The sequence below is a fragment of the Microcebus murinus genome, chromosome 3, assembly GCF_040939455.1.
Source record: "Microcebus murinus isolate Inina chromosome 3, M.murinus_Inina_mat1.0, whole genome shotgun sequence".
NCBI classification, from domain to species: Eukaryota; Metazoa; Chordata; class Mammalia; order Primates; family Cheirogaleidae; genus Microcebus; species Microcebus murinus.
Window position 1 is genome coordinate 2,654,141 of NC_134106.1, and position 17,790 is coordinate 2,671,930.

The window sequence follows — 17,790 nt, forward strand, 5'->3', positions numbered from 1 at the left end:
GAACAGGGACAGCTTTGGAGGCAGAGTGAGCGGCAGAACTCGACTTGGTGTGAGTAGCAATTTGGCAGAGAACGGAGGAGGACGCTCTGAGAGGAGACTGCGTTAGTCTCTGAGGGTGGCCGTGCCACAGCACCGCGAACTGGGTGGATAAAAACAGCAGACACCGATTGTCTCCCGGTTCTGGAAGCTGAAAGTCTGGGACTGAGCCATCAGCAGGGCCATGCTTTCTCTCCTGGGACCCTTGGCATTCCTGGCGTGTGTGTAGCTTCCTCACTCCTGTCCCTGCCTCTGTCGTTGCGTGGCTGTCTTCCTTCTCCTTAGAGCACCAGTCACCTTGGATTAGGGCCCGCCCCACTCCAGCGTGGCCTTGTCCTGACTTTACCAGTTACATCTGCAAGGGCCCTTTTTCCCAAATAAGGCCGTATTCTGAGGCAGTGGGTGTTAGGGCTTCAGTCTGTCTTTGTGACGGACACGATCCAACCCGTAACACAGGGAAAGTGGGGGTGCTGAATGCAGATGCGGTATTTCGGGAGGGAAATGTCAAGAAGGAGTGGGAGGAAAAGGTGGGAACAAGAGCTGATGCCACAGTGGGACGGGCCTCAGATGTGGAGATGTGGGGCTGGGCGTTGCAGTTTTACTCATCAGAGCTTGAACCTGACAGTCAGAATGTGGAGCTTTAAAATATGTAGGTTCCTGCACCCAATTGGCAGAAACCGTGGTAAGAGCAGAGTCTGATAACGTGCCTTTTTTTTTTTAACCTCTTTGACATAGCAATTTTATTTCTTTATTTTATTTTATTTTATTTCAGTATATTATGGGGTTACAAATTTTAAGGTTTCAAATAATGCCCTTGCCCCCCACTCCCCACAAGTCTGAGCCTCAAGCGTGACCATCCCCCAGACGGTGCACATCTCACTCATTATGTATGTATATACCCGCCCCCCTCCCCCTCCCACCCGCCCAATACCCAATTGATGTAGTTCCTATGTGACCACTTAGGTGCTGCTCAGTTTATACCAGTTTGCTGGTGAGTCCATGTGGTGCTTGTTTTTCCATTCTTGGGATACTTCACTTAGTAGTATGGGTTCCAGCTCTATCCAGGAAAATACAAGATGTGCTATATCACCGTTGTTTCTTAGAGCTGAATAGTACTCCATGGTATACATATACCACATTTTATTAATCCATTCTTGTATTGATGGGCACTTGGGCTGTTTCCACAGCCTTGCAATTATGAATTGTGCTGCTATAAACATTTGAGTTCAGGTGTCTTTTTTGTAGAGTGTCACTGGATCTTTTGGGTAGATGCCCAGTAGTGGGATTGCTGGATCAAATGGTAGGTCCACTTGTATCGCTTTAAGGTATCTCCATATTGCTTTCCAGAGAGGTTGAATGTGCCTTTTTGACATGCCCAGAGTAACTCTGTCCACTTCTGGGTGCGGACAAGGGATGTGGCCACATGCAAGCCACAGAAGCTGTCTGGGAAGGTTTATGGCTGCTGTTCCCCTTTCTTCTGATTTTATAGGATCTTTATTCGTAAATCAAAACACTGCTTCCCACAGCAGACGTGCATCTGAAAAGTCAGCAATCAGTTTAGCAACAGAACCCGGCCGAGCAACCGTGCTGTGTTCCCCGGCCACGTGTCTCCGTGAGCTGCCACCCACGAGAGAAAAACGAGGGAGAGGAGAAAGCAGGCTGTCTCTGCTCAGACTCACCTGGGGAGAAATGCTCGTGGCATGGGGCTCAGGCCTTACGCTGCGGCCCCCTCTGTCAGCCGGGCACGTGGTCCCGCGTGTCCCGTGGCATTACGATGCACAGGGGAGGATGACCCGCCTTAGGGACATACATGTTGATGGGCCAGTGGTGTCTGGCTTCACCCTGTGCCACCGTGGCAGCGGTGGCCAGTCTTGGCGCAGTGGGTCTGACTATGGAAGCTGCATGTGCAATACAGCTGTGTCTCCTCTTCTCTGATTACATGAAAGTGAAGTCACATAAGATTGGGTGCTTATTAACCTTCCAGGCAGGCTCACTGCAGGGTTTGTGTAGTAGCACCCATACCGTGCCCTCCAGAGGCTGTGCGGGGTGGTGGCAGGCTGCAGGTTTGGATTGGTCTCTTAATGCCATGTCCCCACGGCTGGCGTTGGACACGTCCGCAGCATTTATTCCCATGCCTGTCACTGTCTTCCAGACAACCAGTTGGCCAGGCTGCCTCCAGCTTCCAGGAGTCTATTTTGTCTGGTTCCATCCCTGGGATCCCGAGCCTAACTGCGCCAAACACGGCAGGACATGCCCCAAACCACAGGATTTCACCTAGAAACAAGCAGGTGTCCCGGTCCCGGCAGTGAGACCCGACAGGGAAGGAAGTTTGCCAGGCGGCTCCAGGGAAGTTCTGCTCGCTGTTTCCCCAAAGGACAGCTGCCTCTTCTTCCTCTGGTTGCTGCTGTTTATAGACGCGACTCCCTGCACTTCTGCAGCTGGAGGCGGCTGCGACCCAGAGGAGACAGAGCCGGGACATTTGCAGAGAGAGAGGGAGCGGGAGCCACCCAGAAGTCTGAGCTGCCGCTGGGCTTCCTCCGCCACGTGCTTAAGCCGGTCTTCTGCCACAGCGACCAAGCTCATCCCAGCAGACTCAGGATCCGGGCATCCTCGTCCTTCCGAATCTCAGCTTCCCGAGTCCGTGAGCTGCCAGTGAGGAGCCGGGAGCAGAACAGACACTGTAAGTTGCAGGGCTTCCAGCGCCTCATTGGAACCCCTACAATTCAGTTGGGTCAACGGTGCCAAGCATATACACTCACAACACCACGTTAACTTCCGGAGGGTGTGGGGAAATTGCGGGGACATTGTCATCGGTAACAGACCGCGCTCCCGCAGGGATGGAGCCGGCCAGAGTGAGCCGGCGGGCGGGTGGAGAGCAGCAGCGTGTCGGGGTGTGTCTCCACGGTGGGTGTTTGAAGAGTTACAGAGTGGCGAGTTTGTTTGTACCATATATTCCGGCTTGGACTTTGGCCCCTGCAATCCCGTTCAAAGACGTTTAGTCAGAGCAGCGAGGGAAACTGCTGCGCAGCCGCCGAGCGAGGCTGGGTCTGTGATACAGTCTGCATCATGGCCCGGGTGGCTCCTGGCAGCGTCACTAGCAATGAACGTGGCAGGGACAAGAGACCGGTCAGTTTGGTGAGAGCGTGAGGGCCTGGGCGTGGCTGAGCCCGTCCTTGCCCCTGTGTTTGTGGGGGACACGGTCCACAGGAAACCTGTCCCCCACGACTTCCCCCCTGCCCGGCACCTCCCGTCACCGAGGGTCACTGTGACCACGCCAGGACTCTCTGAACTTCCTTTTCTGCCTCTTTCTCAGCAAAATCTGCCTGTGTTTTGTCCATGTATAACAGACCTCTCTTTTGGCCGGTGGATGCTTTGGGAAGCAAATCTGAAGAGTTCATTCTCAGTGAGGCACCTGCACTGACCCGTGGTCCCCTTCTTGTGTCCCCCTTTCCTTTCACGGCTGACTCTGTGTGTTCCTCATGTGATGTGACCTGATTGCCGGCTCTCCTTTGTCCATGTGTGCGTGCGTATGCGTGTGCATGCATGCATGTGCCTAGGGGACGGGTGTGCTGTGCAGAGAATGAAGTGACGTGGCTTTCAAGCTCACACCTTGCAGAGAACAGGACTCGCATTCGCCACGTCCCTGCCAGGGACCAGGCACTCAGCACTTCACAGACGTGGCCGCGTGCGTCCTCACGATTACCGTGTAAGGCACATGTAAAGTATGAGCGCACCGGGACCGGGAAACCTCCCTGCCTTCCCCGAGCGTGCACGGGGACGTGGTGATTCGAACCCGGTGCTGTGCAAAGCTGGGCTCACGCTCCTTCCAGGACCCCAGGTTGCTGCTCCCTGCGGGGCTGCGGGACGGGTGCTGAGGAGGAAGTGGCGCTCAGCGCATTCTGACAGTATTCGGCCAAAGCCTCATGATTTAAAATCTGTCCCTGGTTTCTGCATTTTGTGACAAATTGGGTATCAAATGTGCACATCATTGAATCTCATGTTCTGAATGTTTAATTCTTCTCCAAGTGTCATATAATTAGCCATTGGTTACATAAATTGTTTTCATTACTTACATAAATTGTTTTCATTAGTGGCTCTAAACAGGTGAGTGGCATTCGTATGTGACAAACACAAATCATGCTGCCGAGGGAGCAGTCAGTGAGAAGAGAGGTGGCCATGGCCCCAGGGCCGAGCGTGAGGCCCCGGCATGGTTCTGCTGGTGGCACCTGCAGAAATGCGGGGAGGACACCAGGCTCCACCTGCTGCCACCTGGCCACGTGGACTCTGTGACACGAGAGGGGACAGTGTCTCCTACTGTGACATGATCGTCACTTCTGCCCCCAGCTAATCTAGTGGTATATTATTGATATCGCCATTTTGAGCATCTTCATGAGCCAAGGCTCTTCACACACTCTCCCTCGTTTTTGTTTAATCTGTATGACTCGACCACAGAGTAAATGAGCTGTAAGTTTCCCAGTAACTTCAGGCCTGTGAGCAGAAAGTGGTGGAGCCCAGGCTCAAACCCAGATCCGCCTGATTCCAAAGCCAGCGCTCAGTGTACTCAGTGTTTATGTGGGAGACAGTGGTGCACTCGCTGCCGAGATTTCCACCCTGGCGTTTACGAGATGATGCGCGAACTAAACTCTGTCTCTGAACCGTGTCTTGAACTCTGAGGCTGTGCCAGTCCAGGCCGCTAACGACCTTCAGGTGGCTCAATTTCCCGTCAGTCCTCACTCCTCACCCCAGGCGATGCTGCCCCCTGGAGACAGTGTCGTAGCGTGGTGCTGGGGGCCGCCCTGTCCTGCCCCCTCCCGTCTCACCCCTCTTCCTTCCCGGGCTGCAGGGCTGGTTCTTACCCCCAGGACTCCATCCGGGTAATCTCTGCCTTTTTAGTCTCCTCAGCATCATAGCATACTATGATATGTTGTCATAGCCACATCTATACTGTGCTATTACAGCCAAATCTACACTGTGATATCATAGCCATATGTACACTGTGATGTCATAGCCATACATACACTGTGATGCCATAGCCATATGTACACTGTGACGTCATAGCCATACGTACACTGTGATGTCATAGCCATATGTACACTGTGATGTCATAGCCATATGTACACTGTGATGTCATAGCCATACGTACACTGTGATGTCATAGCCATATGTACACTGTGATGTCATAGCCATATGTACACTGTGATGTCATAGCCATATGTATACTGTGATATCATAGCCATATCTACACTGTGATGTCATAGCCATGTCTACACTGTGATGTCATAGCCATATGTACACTGTGATGTCATAGCCATATGTTGTACACTGTGATGTCATAGCCATATGTACACTGTGATGGCATAGCCATATCTATATTGTGATGTCATAGCCATATCTACACTATGATATCATAGCCATATCTACACTATGATATCATAGCCATATCTACACTATGCTATCATAGCCATATCTATACTGTGATATCATGGCCATATCTATACTATATCATAGCCATATCTACACTGTGATGTCATAGCCATATCTACACTGTGATGTCATAGCCATATCTACACCGTGATGTCATAGCCATATCTACACCGTGATGTCATAGCCGTATCTACACTGTGATATCATAGCCGTATCTACACTGTGATGTCATAGCCGTATCTACACTGTGATATCATAGCCGTATCTACACTGTGATATCATAGCCGTATCTACACTGTGATGTCATAGCCGTATCTACACCGTGATGTCATAGCCGTATCTACACTGTGATATCATAGCCGTATCTACACTGTGATGTCATAGCCATATCTACACTGTGATGTCATAGCCATGTCTACACTGTGATGTCATAGCCATGTCTACTCTGTGCTATCATAGCCATATGTACACTATGGCTACCGATAACTGCCAAGTATATTTTCCAGGCCCAGGTATATTCCCTGAAGTGCCAAATCACATATCCCACTGTGTATTGATCTCTCCTGGCGGCATCTTAAGTCAGTTCCACGTGCTTCTTGGAAACTAGCAACTCAATTCTTTCACTCGTGACAAAAATCTTGTAGTCATCTTTCCCCCACCTGTTTTTCTCTTTCCCAGTATCTAGCATGCCAGCAGACCCTAGTGTGTCCACCTTCTAAATAGACTCTGGGCCTTCACCCACCTTAATTAACTGCCACCACAGAGGTCCAACCTGCCATCCTTCCTCCGCTGGACGGCCGCGTTGCCTCGAAATTGGCTTCCTTGCCTCTTCCTTTCCTTCCGTTGCTCCACTTTCAACCTGGCAGCCAGAGGGATCCTTTAAAAACATAATTTATTGTGTCTCTCTTCTGCTCAAAACTCTGATAGCTTCCCATCTCACTCCACGCCCAAGTGACATTGCTGCAGTCACCTGTGAGACCCTGCGGGCCCCTCCTTGCACCTGGACCTCACCTGCTTCGGGTCCCCTAGCTCACTCTGCAGACGCTGCCAGCCTGCCTCCTTCCCCAGCACATTGGGTGCTCCCCCCAGCCTCTGTCCTGCCTCCCCCCAGCCTCCGTCCTGCCTCCTCACCAGCCTCCGTCCTGCCTCCCCCCAAGCCTCCGTCCTGCCTCCCCCCCAAGCCTCCGTCCTGCCTCCCCCCAGCCTCCGTCCTGCCTCCCCCCAGCCTCCGTCCTGCCTCCCCCCAGCCTCCGTCCTGCCTGCTGCCTCTTCCTGCAACACTCTCACCGCAGATACCTGCACAGCTTGGATCCTCGCTTCGTGCAGGTCTCTGCTCAAATATCACTGCCGCAGTTTCTACCGCTCTGACATTCCCTGTTTCTCACCCTGATTTAGTTTTCTCCACTGGGGTCCTCACTGTCTAAACTACCATGTACTTTACCAATTAATTAATTTATTTTTTCTCTGCTCACTAGGATATGAGCTCCATCCAGGCAGGGATTTTTGTCTATATTCTTCACTTTAGTCCTACTGTCTAGAATAGGGCCTGGTCTATAGTGGATGTTCAATCAATATTTTTTAAATAAATAAATGAGAAAAAACAATCACAAAAAGCCATTGAACATGCAAAATCAATGGTAGATCCATGTGCTAAAACTCCGAGGGAAGCTGCTTTAGGCCTATTTGTTCTATTTAAGGTCTTTAAAATCTCAAATGCGCTTGATTATTTGGTTTCTTAGGCTACCCCAGCGCCAGGCCTGTGGGCGCAGACACCTGTGGGGGAGCCTGGCCCCAGCGGTGGAGCGACCGCAGGCCCCGAGTCATCCCAGCTAAGGCCCCGGCATCAGGGAGCAGACAGCAGCCCTTCCTTCTCCTGCATTCCGTGTCCCCTTTTAATCCTGGGCCAACAGCTTCCATGAGTGTCATGACGTGATTGTTTAAGCTGCTAGATTTGGTGGTAACCTACCATGCAGCAACAGTGACTCGAACACGGCATGGGTGGGGGAGGAGGCAGAGGACTACGCTTAGAGAAACACGCCGGGCTCTCTTAGGGCGGCTCCTGGGTGTCAATAACCAGGAATCTGGATTTTATTCTGCGGACCAGGGGTTGGCAAACTTTTTATGTTAAGGGCCACAGAGTAAATATTTTAAGCTTTGTGGGCCATGCCTGGTCTCTGCTGCATTTTCTTCTTTTTATTTATTATTTATTTTTTATGATCCTATAAAAACACGGAAACTATTTTTAGCTCAAGGACCCTATAAACGCAGGCCGCTGGCCAGGGCTGGCCGTAGTCTGCCAGCTCCGCTATGGGGGACGTGCAGCCAATGGGGTTTCTGAAGAAAGACCAAACTAGCCTGACTTTAAATATGACGTCAACCACTGTTGAAGCACTGACTCCAGACGTTGTCAGAGAAATATACCAATGTATCCTGCATGTTCTTAAATTCAAGAGCTGGATACAAGTTGATATTTGCTGAGTTTGGAGACGATGCACTGATGCACACTAACACGCATAGGAGAGATCGGGATGAGAACGGCGATTTCTTATGTCAATAGAAAACTGTGGGCCATTTATTGTAAAGGCTTTGAAATCTTATTGTCTGAATAACTGATGTGCTTGTAATTATTTCTAAGATGTCCTTTATCAACAGTTGTATTTGGAATAAAAAAACCTTAGATGTTTCTGCCCTGGGACATTCTTAAACTGGAGATGTGCTCTCTGTTTTTCAACTGAAATATTTTGATTGAAATAAATAATGATGCTAACAGTTTTATATCATGCCATCTGTGCAAAATAAAGTTTGGTAAGGAACGACTAGCTACAAAACACAAGCGCTTTGGAGCCTTTGTTATACACTGCAGTGGAAGCCCAATGCTGTTTCACAGAGTTAAACAATATCACACATTTCAATTTTCTTTAAATAACCAAAGAGATTACTTTTTAATTATTACCTAACTGCTTTTTGATTGGAGGTGCATGTCAAGGCTTCCAAAATGTATCTAATAAAATAATCCTTTGTATAATCATTTATTCTAGAAAAGAGCTCCTGTTTTGTAAACATTTAATTCACATGGTTTTGCTGCAGAGCACCTTGGAGAGTATACAATTCATTTTGCTCAAACATGAGGTGGGGATTTCAGAACAAATGGTCACTATGTGGAGATAAAGTGAAAGATGGGTTTGAAAGCACACACGAAAACGTTGGCAAGTTATTCAATCTCTTTAATCTTTAGTTGATTTATCTGTAATCTGGGAAGGAATAAATGAATGAACAAATGAGTGAACGGACAGCTAATGAGTACCAGATAAGTAAATGTTCATGTCTTCTATTAACATTGTTCTATTTCCTTTTTTACAATAGTTTTGTAAAACAGAATATTATTTATACTTTTATTGATGATAAAGCTGAATTTCATCTTTCTTTATGAAGTGGTGAACTATAAAATTAGATAAAATAGGTGAAAGCACTCTGAGATAAATCAAGAAAAATACCCTTTACAAATATATGAAGAGCATTTATTTCCCAGCTAAATGAGAAATGCTTGTTAATTTTTTAAATAAATGTTAAGTTTCTTTTGGCAAATTCAATTAAAATAATGCTTTTCTTGGTGAAATCTTCTGGTTATAATTACAAGTTTCTTTAAGCTCTTTCTGAATTGAGCCAAAGCCCAGCAGATCTCAACTCTCATAAGACATTTTCCTGGTGTATGTAAAACCATATCGTTTGCTGAGTGATTTGGGTTCACTTTGTTTTTCCTTTATTTATACCACTTCTTCTGAACCTGTCAGAACCACAGCCTGTTATTTCCTACTTGGTTTTGTTCTGTTTGATTTCTCCTACGTTGGCTTTTGCACAGTTCCCATTAAATGGCTGTTGTGTTAAGCCTTCCACTTTGGGGGTCGTGGTACCTGCTTTGCTGACTGGAGTATAGGTTCATAGTGTGATCTGTTCCAGAACGTGGTGCAAGTATGCCATGGAACGTGGAGCAGGTGTGTCATTGTGCAAATGCATCATTAGTCCATTCTTTTTTATTTTTATTTTTTTTTTGAGACAGAGTCTCACTCTGTTGCCCAGGCTAGAGTGCGGTGGTGTCAGACTAGCTCACAGCAACCTCAAACTCCTGGGCTCAAGCGATCCTCCTGCCCCAGCCTCCCAAGTAGCTGGGACTACAGGCATGCGCCACCATGCCCGGCTAATTGTTTCTATATATTTTTAGCTGTCTAGCTAACTTCTTTCTCTTTTTAGTGGAGATGCCATCTTGGTCTTATTCAGGCTGGTCTCGAACTCCTGACCTCAAGCGACCTCTCGCCTCAGGCTCCCAGAGTGCTAGGATTACAGGTGTGAGCCACCACACCCAGCCTAGTCCATTCTTTATAGAATCTCATGGAAGATGCTCCAAATGAAGAGCCTAGACTATGGCTTATGGGTTTGCCATTAGATTATTTGGAAACATGATTGACAGTATCTGGATCATGTTGAGATTCAGAACTATCTACGTGTGGCTGAGAATTTGGGACACTCATTTTCATCTGTGACCATAATGGAAGCCAGTGTGGTTCCTTTTGTAAATCTCTATTCCTTTCACTTCTTCCCCCTTTGGTCCCAGATTACCCTGAGTGATGTAATATCCTACTGCCTCCTGCTAGCACAGTGATTTTTATCTTTACATCTGGGTTGATTTAATGCCTTTGGCCCTTCTACAAAGATGTCCTCATGGCATCCAGCAATTGAGCCAACAGATGGAATTAGCATCTCTTAAATGATTTAAAATTCCTATTCGTTCTCCCCCTCCCTCCTTCTTTCTATAAAATGAATAATATGGTCAAAAGACTCAAGAAGATCTTGGCAGGCATTTATAGCATCATGGTTAACTGCATACAATTTTAAATCCCAGCCCTGTTAATTATTAGCTGTGGTCAGTTACTTAGCTTCTCTCTGCTTCCGTTTCCTCACCTCTAAAATGGGGATTTAATGGTAGAGCTTAATCTCATAGTATGATTACCAGGGTTATCAAATTAACGTATCTGAAGCCTTTAGAGCACTACCTGACACATAGTAAGCACCAGCTGTATACTACCAATTTCACAACCAGTTTTACAAAGGATCCCAGTGCAGTGGCATTCACTACATTATGAGGCTTCCTGGGTAACATTTCTAGATCCAACAGAGGAAGAAAAAATGTGCAAACATCCATCGTAAGTTTTGAAAATTGCAGAAAATTCACTTGGCTGTTTTTCTTTGCTTCAAATCAGAAATGTATTAGCCTGTATTGATGGGAAATCTGATGAGTACCTGGATTGTAAGTCTGGAGATCCATGGCTGCATGCTAAAGAGATACAGACAGTGACCAATATTAGTCAGGATCACAGAGTGACTATCAAAACTATTGTACATTCTAGGCAATGATATGGCCAGGGACCAATTTTTTTTTTAAGACAATAATAGTGCCCTTGATATCCATTTAATTTTGCTTATTTAAAACCATGCCATGTTTTATTTAATAAAAATTATGCTTTTCATTTATAAAATGCATGTAAAGAAAGTTAAAAAATATCAAGATACTAATATCTGATTCTTTCATCCCAAATAAAATGCCCTTTTAAAATTACTTAGAGACTACATCATCCAATTTAACCTTTAGGCATGTGCTTTTATGTTATTCCCTAATGTTTTAAGTAAAATGTCTGGTCTTAGCAGCCTGTTTGCAAGGTTCTAGCATTATATGAATGTAGCCATCATGGCCCAGGGTTAAGCAGCATCACTCCTGAGCTGTTATAGCCACTGAGGATAGTTCAGCACTGCACCAGGGACTCTGCCAAACACCTTACATCACACAGGGCAGCTCTATCACAAAGAAGCCCCTTATCTAGCTCAAAGTATTCATGTGCTGAGGTTGAGGGGCATACACCCACCAAGTGGCAGAGACAGAATTCAAACCCTCGGTATTACTGCCGTATAAGGTGTCTCTCCAAAAAAGTTAATTATCACTGACCAGGAAACTTGGGTCCATTATGGTAATTGATCAGTCGGGAAACCCAAGAGATACATAATGAATAATTTAAATACTTTGATCTTTTCTAGGCTGTGAGATCTTATAGCACAGAGACCAAAACCATTCCTCAATAGATTTTTGAAGTCTAGCACCTAGCACATTGCACAGTAGGTTTTTAATCAATGTTTATTAAGTCACTACATGGGTCACACAGCAATTCTTCTTTCCTCCCAAAGTTGATAGCAATTACAGTCACTGGTTAAATAACTTAAGGAAAAAAAGTGCTTTATCAAGCATGTATCTCTGCCCCAATTGACAGCTGGAAAATAACAGGAGATGCTCTGCTGTCCTTGGGGTGTGCCCCACGCCTTTAAGATTGATTTCACTGTTGGCCTTTGAGCAGAGTAGTCCCTGTTTCCCCTTAAAGTTCTGAGATGTTTCCTCTCCTGCTATACATGTACGGCTGCCTTCTCATTTCTTCTGAGTCTTGTAATTCTTGGCAGCTGCTTTCAAAAGATATTTGCTGAGATACTGGTCATTTTCCTAAAAAACGGGTTTCTCTGTGCATGGGGTCTCCTTGCCTACCTTCCCTGCTGCTCCCCGGCAGGGTCCGAGTTGTTGTCACGTGTTTGTTTCAACTGGAGAAGAGCTTCTTGTGCAGAGGCGTTTCCTTAATTGGCATATTTGTGTCGAGGGCTTGGGACACTGGTACTTCCCACTCTGCCCCCAAGTCACTGCTGTCCCTGCCTGGCCCACGGCTACTGGACAGGCATCGACTGCCCATCCAACTCCTTTCCTGTCAAGAAAACTTCATTTCTCTGTAGCTGGATTTTATCCTTAAGTCAGAGCCCTCAATTCACAGCCCTCTGAAAACAATTCTCCCTGCCCAGCAGCCCACACGATTACCTGCGCGGAACCCAGGGAAGTGCAGCCCACTGGAACAACAAATAACTTTTGTGGGAACGGAGAGGAAAGGTATTCTATCTAGACAAGCGCTCGTTTCGCCTCCATAACGACGCTTCTGATTAGGAAAAGACAATCCTCAGAAGTGTGCAGCTGCACGCTGACCTGACGCAGCTGGCCGTGGGGTTAGGCAGCGTCACAAGGACTTCCCTGGTGGGAGCTTGCTCACCTGTTGCTATCCATGTCTGGGCTGACTCTAATGAGGACAGGGGAAGCTGACCTGGTTAAATGATAGAATGTATAGATTCTTATGGTTTCCTTTAGAATAAACTTCATTGTTATTTATTTTTTTATTTCAGCATATTACTGCGGTACAAATGTTTAGGTTATGTATATTGCCTTTGCCCCACCCAAGTCAGAGCTTCAGGTGTGCCCATCCCCCAGACAGTGCGCACCACACCCATTAGGTGTGAATATACCCATCCCCTCCTCCCCTCTCCCATCTGCCTGACACCCCATGAATGTTATTAGTATATGTGCACATAAGTGTTGGTCAGTTAAAACCAATTTGATGGTGAGTGCATGTGGTGCTTGTTTTTCCATTCTTGGGATATTTCACTTAGTAGAATGGGTTCCAGCTCTACCCAGGATAATACGAGAGGTGCTAGATCACCATTGTTTTTTGTGGCTGAGTAGATCTCCATAGTACACATATACCACATTTTATTAATCCACTCATGTATTGATGGGCACTTGGGTTGTTTCCACATCTTTGCAATTGTGAATTGTGCTGCTATAAACATTCTAGTGCAGATGTCTTTTTTATAGAATGTCTTTTGGTCTTTTGGGTAGATGCCCAGTAATGGGATTGCTGGATCAAATGGTAGCTCTACTTGTAGCTCTTTGAGGTGTGGAGAAAAATCTAACCTGCCATTCTGCTTCTGTAAACTCCACTTGCTCAACCCTACTCCCTCCCCTCGCTGGCGCCACTCTGTAACTCCCCAGCCGTTAGTCCTTGGAAATTACTGACCAAGATTAGAAGTTCCCGACATTAGCTTATGTGGTACATGTTTGTGCAAGGTCAAAGCCCATGAAACTTTCCCCCCACCCTGTGACCCCTAGCCACCTGCGTGTGGTTTCTGTCTATAAAAATCCTAAGGAAAAAAGGGCTGGTGCGACAGCTTCACTGTACGCCCCTGCGCGCGCTGGTAAATGAATCCACCTCATGCTATTGCATCAAGTCTCTGGACTCTGAGTTTTTTTTTGAGCGGTCGTCTCTCCCCCACATGGGCTGTACATTTCTGCGGCCCAACAGAAGTATCTCCATATTACTTTCCACAGAGGCTGTACTAGTTTGCAATCCCATCGGCAGTGTATGACTGTTCTTATCTCTCCACATCCATGCCAACATTTACTATTTTGGGACTTTTTTTTATAAAGGCTGTTCTCACTGGAGATGATGTTGGCTGGGGGTTTGTCATGTATGGCTTGTATCGTTTTTAGGTAAGTCCCCTTTATGCCTACTTTTTTAAGCGTTCAACCAGGCACACAGCTTTCTTACTGTGGCTATTGTCAGTCTTTCTCCAAGTGGTGACATGAGGGCAGGTTTTCTCCTCCTGATTTATTAATGAATGTGCTGCCTCTTCCTAAGGCAGTACCTGGCATGTAAAAGGTACTCAGAAACACCTAATGAATGAATGAGCACCTCTTATGTATCTAGCGTGGAGCAAGGAGCTAGGAACACAAAACAGTTACATGACCCCGAAGCATTCTGCATTAGTAGGGACATCAAATAAACATGTCACTCCAAACAATGGGAGACATGTGTCCAAGGCTATGGACAAAGGCATTGGGTCAGATGGATGCAGTGGCAAATCTAAATCCCAGCTCTGACCCTTACTGTCTGTGTAAGCTTCGATAACTTGCTGAAGCTGCTCAACACTCAGGCATCATAATGGTACAGTGCGGTAATAATCTCGACGCTGTGGGGTTCTTGTGAGAAACAACGTTTAAACAATGTAAAGTGAAGGCAATAAAAATGGAGCAATAACTAAGGAAGGTAACCCACCAAGGTTGGTCGCGCTGTTGGCCGGGCGATGAAGGGATTTGGTGGCAGGTCCAGCGCCGCGTGCCCAACACCCACTGCAGGTCTTGTGCCTTCCCCACCGCTTACTTACATGTCCTCTAGACGGCTCATTTTAGAGGAGGCAAGATTATTGGTTGACTATTAAGTGGATGTGGAAATGATGTGGAAAATGTCGGGTGCCGGGACGTGGCCAATTGCCGCCTCCCCATAGTTCCGCATCTCCGGGGGCCAGTGCTGTGCGTGGCCAGTTAAAGGCACGCCGCTGGGGCCGGGCCCCGTGGCACCCAGCCGCCCTGGACACCAGCGTGCCGCCCCTGACACCCGCTGGGACCCTGCTTGCAGGAATGCCCCAGGCCCTCGTGCAGTGGCCTGTTTCCGGCCACGCTGCTTGCGTGATCCTGATTGGGTAATTTTTGAATCCCACTGTTTTTGATTGGATGTTAAAGCTTGTTGTTGATTGGATGTTAAAGCTTGTTGCTGATTGGATGTTAAAGCTTGTAGTTGATTGGACGCTTCTTGAGCCCTACCAAGGGTATAAAAGCAGGGGCAGAAGGGCAGGAAGGGGAGAACATCGGGAGAACATCGAGGGAACATCGGAAGACACAAAGAGAGTTGTTACACTAGGCGTGCTGAGTCTGCTGTGGAAGAATAAAGGCTGTTCTCCGACTCTTCGTGTGCCACTCGGTTCTTTCCCCGGTCAAACGAATAAGAGCTGTAACAAGGGCTGTAACACTAGCTGTACACACTGCCACAACACAAATAGGATCTACTCCTGTCTGCTGTGGTCTGAATGCTCATGTGCCCCCCAGATTCATATGTTGAAACCTGATCCCGAATGCTTCAGCACTAACCACTTCGATGCCAGCGTCGACTGTAGCTGACAGCCGTGATGTGACTTTTCTAATTTTTCATTTATCAAAATAAAATTGTGAACGTTTAAAAATCATGTAATGAAAACATACATGTCTATGTTACCTTTTCTGATTTACATGACAAGTAAAGCTGCCTGTAAAGTAAAACGAGCTGTCAGTGCTTTCAAGCTTTCCTCATCACACAAGAGCGAAACGGGTCCGTCGTCAATGCACAGCACACACTACCGTGCGGGCGGGCTGTGAGTGCCGGCCGTGGGCGAGGCGTCACGGCCGGTGAGCGCCGCACCAAAGTGGTTAAGAAGCGGAGCCTTTGTGAGGGATCAGGCCATGAACGTGGAGTTTTCATGATTGGAATTAGCGCCCTTATCAAAGAGGCCCAAGGTGTTGTCTACGAACCTCAAAGTGGACCCTCACCTGACACCTAATCTGCTGGCACCTTAGTCTTGGACTGCTCACCCTCCAGAACTGTGGGCAATACATTTTTTTTTTAAGTTATCAGGTCTAAGTTATTATGTTATCACAGCCCTAATGGACTAAGACACACCTTTAAGAATGTGCGTTTGGTAGAAGAGTGGGTTTCAAGATCTGGTACCTGGAACAAGAGCATCAGGATCACCTTTAAAATTGCTGCGTATATCCCAGGACTCACCCTGGACCTACTGAACCCGAGGCTCTGGCAGTGGCGCTCTGTGTCTCAGCAGCATTCCAGGTGACTGCTAGCTCAAGTGTGAGATCCCACCCCTGAGCTCCTGGGGAATCTCACACGCCTCGCACGTGCTCTGATCGGTGACCACAGGTCGGTCACTGGAAGACGCTACTGAAGTCTATGTACACACTTCGATTCCTTCTGCATCCTGCGTATTGCTGAGCCCCGTGTGCAGTTTCCTGTCGATGTATCGTCAGCAAACTCTACACAGTGCCCAGGTGGAGCAATGGCATGCACCCAGTTGGCAGAATTATGCTCAGTTTAATCTCATAAGACCTCCCACTTTTGTTTCATTTTTTTAAAAAAATGATATACTGCATTCTTGGATCTCTGCAATCTGGTAGCGCTGGTTTAAATTATCTGAGAAAAAAGTCTGCAATTCTGATCAGCATCAGTAGAGCATGTTAGGCTGTCCAAACATCCAATAAATAAATAAATAAATATCAGACCCCCTGTCGCCACATGTGAGCCGTGAGCTCAGTGCTCCGTCTAAACCAGTGCGCTGGGTTCTCAGGGCCGCTCCACCTTCGTGGGAAGTTGATGTTTCAACAAACGAAACGAGAATGAGGGGTATGAGGTTTGGGTGTAGTGGGGTTCTGCTGCTGTTTTGGTCATTCATTGCATTTATGTTTTTGTATCTTTACCCAGAGGCTGCTACGGTAGACACATTTGTTTTTACAATAAAAACAAGATGTGTAATGGCCAAGGCATTTTTTTTTTGTTTCAAGTTTTTAAAAAATGTATTTAATATATGCAATTTAGGAGAAATTTTACCCATGTTTTTTTTTTTAATTTATTTATTTATTTTTTTTATTTTGGCATATTATGGGGGTACAGATTTTAAGGTTTCAATAAATGCCCATTTCCCCCCCTCCCCCCAAAAGTCTGAGTCTCCATCATGACCATCCCCCAGATGGTGCACATCTCACTCATTATGTATGTATATACCCATATGTTTTTGATTCACTTACATTGAAATCTCAAGTGTTATTTTGTGCGTTCTATTGATATCTTTAAAACTTAAGCCGGCTTAAACACCTCCACTTTTCTTTCTTCCCCTTAATTTGCCATGTCACCGTTTTCCAAAGGCAGGGGGGCTCCACGCTGAGAGTTGGGGTGACCACGGGGAGCTCACAGGCCACACACCTGGACAGATGAGAAGGTGGCACAAATGGCTGCCCTGGGTGGGCAGGACACAACTCGGCAGCAGACCACACCTGGGGCTCGATTTCTGAACTGTAAATTCACAGCGTCCATCAAATGCTCAGCCCTCACATTTACTTATTCTTCATCCTTTAAAAGGACCTCCTTGTGCTTTCTTCTGTCTCCTTCCCCCTGTCCCTTCACATAATCCTCCTTTTCTTCTTCCCCCTTGCCAAGAGCCACTCGGACTCGGGTGCCTTCAGGTCTGGGGGTCACATCTGTGCCGTCGCCAGGAGCCGCCCGAACCTCGGGGTGGGGGGCAAGCGCCGTGACAGTCCCCTGCACGGAGGGCTTTGCACTAAGTGCACTAGAGTTACATTTAAAACATACCAATCAATAGGTATATGTTGCTGGAAGGCTCATTTTGCTTGACTTTGAACTTTTAAGAACATGCCCCCTGCACGGCCGCAATACTAAATAAGCACACTAACAAAAGGCCCTGCCTAAATGGGCACTTTCACACGCCCCTAATTGGGGTGCAACTTGGTGAACAGTTGTAAAGCAGTTTAGCAGAGTGTTTCAAGAGCAGTAATTTGACTTCTGGGAACATATCCTGAGGGGAGAA